Below are 4,136 nucleotides of genomic sequence, written 5' to 3' on the forward strand. Positions count from 1 at the left end.
GGCAACGTGGGTCCCCCTTCCCACGGGCTCACCACCGGTGGGAGGGGCCAAAGGGGTGCAGTGCAGGCTGGGTGGCAGCCAAGGGAGGAGACCTTGGTGGACCGACCCCCAGCTACAGAAGCTGGCTCTTGGGACATGGAATGTCACCTCTCTGGCAGGAAAGGAGCCCGAGCTGGTGTGCGAGGCTGAGAAGTTCCGACTAGACATAGTCGGACTCGCCTCCACACACAGCTTGGGCTCTGGTACCAGTCCTCTTGAGAGGGGTTGGACTCTTTTCCACTCTGGAGTTGCCCACGGTGTGAGGCGCAGAGCAAGTGTGGGCATACTTATTGCCCCCCGGCTCGGCGCTTGTATGTTGGGGTTTACCCCGGTGGACGAGAGGGTAGCCTCCCTCCGCCTTCGGGTGGGGGGACGGGTCCTGACTGTTGTTTGTGCATATGCACCAAACAGCAGCTCAGAGTACCCACCCTTTTTGGAGTCCTTGGAGGGTGTGCTGGAGAGCGCTCCCTCTGGGGACTCCCTCGTCCTGCTGGGGGACTTCAACGCTCACGTGGGGAATGACAGTGGGACCTGGAGGGGCGTGATTGGGAGGAACGGCCCCCCTGATCGGAACCCGAGCGGTGTTCTGTTATTGGACTTCTGTGCTCGTCACGGTTTGTCCATAACGAACACCATGTTCAAGCATAGGCGTGTCCATATGTGCACTTGGCACCAGGACACCCTAGGCCGCAGTTCGATGATCGACTTTGTAGTCGTGTCATCGGATTTGCGGCCGCATGTTTTGGACACTCGGGTGAAGAGAGGGGCGGAGCCATGGATGCCATGGAGAAGAGCACCAGTAGCCAGAAACGTTACTTCAGCGAGGGCGACGCCGTGAAGGTGGCACAGGGTGTTTCGGGCTCAGTGCAGGACAAAGGTTCCATCCACAAGTTTGTACCATACCTCATAGCCGGTATCCAACATGGCTGCCAGGATATCGGGGCCAAAAGTCTCTCGGTGCTCCGCTCCATGATGTACTCTGGAGAGCTCAAGTTTGAGAAGAGGACCATGTCGGCACAGGTGGAAGGAGGCGTTCATGGACTTCACTCTTACGAGAAGCGTCTTTACTGAGCTGCGGATGGGCCATCATACCACCTTATTAAAAGGAAAAGAAAAAAAAAAAGAAAGTGACCAAATGTTTAAATGACGATAAACCTCCCACCCCACCCGCCATCATGTCCACGTCTAGTTCATCTCCACATCCGACTCTCCACCAACATCAAGTTCGCAGGCCGGGGTAGGGGAGTAGCGGAGGGCACTTTGCACGTAAAAAGCGGCACGCCTGGGTTTCCAGATGTTCCTTGATGACACATTTGAGTCTCGCGTCGCGGCTCTACGTTTGTGGTTGTGTTTTTGTTTTTCGGGGCGAGTTCTCTTGTTTACTTTGGACCCTCGGGCGCCGCCTACAATCAGTCCAGTCATTCATGAGCCCAAATATCACACGATCGGGACCAAAAACAATATAATCAGGTATGTTTCCATGAGTGGGTTTGTTATGGAAAAGCTGTACAGTCTCTTCTGGACTTTGGATGGAGCAATGAAGGGTTTTTGATATGCATGTCCTTTTTCCACAAGCCCAACGTATTTTTATTAAGCTTTGTTGTAACTGCATACGCACTGCCAAGTGTATTTATACGTGCTCTTTTTGTAATGTCAGAACCAAATATAGTGAAAACAAACAAAACAACTAGCCTGTTTGTTAACTTGTTACACTCATTCCCATGTTTTGTTTTTTGTTGTTGTTGTTTTTTTAAGAAACACCTTTTGTTGTTTTTACCGGAAAAATGCCTTGATAGGTGGTCCCGTTAAAAAACTTGCTGCGCTTGTATCGCTGTTGTAGTAGATGTGGCCTTAAGCTAAGGCCTCACAGTTTCTACCTAAAACTAAAGTACTTCTCCCAGCACTGGGTTGGCTTGACTAACACAAGTCTTGTCAAGAAAATGTCCAGAAAAGTACAGATAAATTCCCACATACAGACTTTGACATGTTTTTGTTGTTCTTTTTCTATCCTGAATGGAGAAGACTTGGTTTTTGAGTGTTTGTTTTTGGGAGACCGCCTGTTACTGTTTAAAAAGCGCTCAACATAGGGAGCGCTGCTTTACTGTTCAATTTGGTGAAACAAATAAAGAAATTTAAAAAAAAATAAAAATAAAAATAAAATAAAAATAAAAAAAAGAGAGGGGCGGAGCTGTCAACTGATCACCAGTGTTGGCTCCGATGGTGGGGGAAGATGCCGGTCCGACCTGGCAGACCCAAACGTATTGTGAGGGTTTGCTGGGAACGTCTGGAGGAATCCCCTGTCAGAAATAGTTTCAATGCCCACCTCCGGCAGAGCTTCTCCCTTGTCTCGGGGGAGGCGGGGGACATTGAGTCCGAATGGGCCATGTTCCGCGCCTCCATTGTTGAGGCGGCCGATCGGAGCTGTGGCCGTAAGGTGGTCGGTGTCTGTCGCGGCGGCAATCTTCGAACCTGTCACGCCGCCACCGGCGTGACGGCCTATGCTTTTGTTTTTGTTATCCATGTTTCCTGTTTTACTTTGAAAACCCTAACTTTCATCTCACCCCAGGTCACTTGCCCTTCCTGCCGCTCCATAATTACCGGTCCCCGCCCTTGATTATCACCACCTGCCACCAATCACCTAAAGCAATAAAAGCCACCTGCATTCTCCCCTCCGTTGCCGAAGTGTCACCGTCAGTGCATGGAAGCGTCCCACAGTCCTTATGTCCTTGTTCATGTTGCCTAGCGTTGTTGCCTTGTTTTTGTGCCTTTTCCTCCCTTTTGGAGCGCCTTTAGTTACCCCTTTTGCCTTGTGCCCTTTTTCGCTTCCGAGCCTTGCCGGGCGCCGCCTCAAGCCCCCGAGCCTCGCCGGGCGCAGCTCGAAGACCTTACGCCATGCCAAGTCTCTGCATCACGTCACGCCAAGTTTCTGCATCAGGTCACGCCAAGTCACTGCATCAAGCCGTCAAAGCCGTCAAAGCCAAAGCCGTCAAAGCCAAAGCCGTCAAAGCCAAAGCCGTCCACGCCAAAGTCTACCATACCACACCAGGTCAGCCAAGCCTGCCCTGCCACGCCAAGCCTGCCACGCCTCGTCAAGTCTGCCAAGCCTGCCACGCCAAGCCTGCCACGTCTCGTCAAGTCAGCCAAGCCTGCCACGCCAAGTCTGCCACGCCTCGCCAAGTCTGCCACGCCTCGCCAAGTCTGCCAAGCCTGCCACGCCAAGTCTGCCACGCCTGCCAAGCCTGCCACGCCTCGTCAAGTTTGCCAAGCCTGCCACGCCAAGTCTGCCACGTTTGCCACGCCTCGCCAAGTCTGCCAAGTCTACCAAGTCAAACCGGTCCACGAGATTCCCGAGGTACCTTCCGAACCTGATCTTTCGTTAAAATAAAGTCTGTTATCTGGAACATCCTGAACGGCCCCGACGGGACTCTCGTCTTGCGTCGGGGACGCCCTCCTGAACTGCCTCTTGCCTGGGACGGATAGGTGGGCCGTGTTCCCACCTCCGTGCCCCCTTCCGCCCGCCCTTGTTTTGTTTGGACTTTTTATGTGGAAGGCCGTCATGAGCCGGCCATTGAGGGGGGGTACTGTCACGCCGCCACCGGCGTGACGGCCCATGCTTTTGTTTTTGTTATCCATGTTTCCTGTTTTACTTTGAAAACCCTAACTTTCATCTCACCCCAGGTCACTTGCCCTTCCTGCCGCTCCATAATTACCGGTCCCCGCCCTTGATTATCACCACCTGCCACCAATCACCTAAAGCAATAAAAGCCACCTGCATTCTCCCCTCCGTTGCCGAAGTGTCACCGTCAGTGCATGGAAGCGTCCCACAGTCCTTATGTCCTTGTTCATGTTGCCTAGCGTTGTTGCCTTGTTTTTGTGCCTTTTCCTCCCTTTTGGAGCGCCTTTAGTTACCCCTTTTGCCTTGTGCCCTTTTTCCTCCCTAGCGGAGCGCTTTCTGTTGTCCCCAGTACCTTTTGCCTGTTTTTTCCTCCCTAGTGGAGCGCTTTTTGTTCTCCACTTTTTCCCCTCCCTGTTCTCCTCTCAGTTTGAGAGGAGACCTTTGTTGGCCGGAAATAAACCTGCTGCCTTGGTGGCCTACC

General features: G+C 52.7%; 1 pseudogene; it reads left to right on the forward strand.

Moving 5' to 3' along the window:
* Positions 1 to 395: 395 nt before the first annotated feature.
* LOC144030636 (inosine-5'-monophosphate dehydrogenase 1b pseudogene) lies at positions 396 to 2,017 on the forward strand (annotated as a pseudogene).
* The last annotated feature ends 2,119 nt before the right edge of the window (positions 2,018 to 4,136 follow it).

The sequence above is a fragment of the Festucalex cinctus genome, chromosome 11 (assembly GCF_051991245.1).
Source record: "Festucalex cinctus isolate MCC-2025b chromosome 11, RoL_Fcin_1.0, whole genome shotgun sequence".
NCBI lineage: Eukaryota > Metazoa > Chordata > Actinopteri > Syngnathiformes > Syngnathidae > Festucalex > Festucalex cinctus.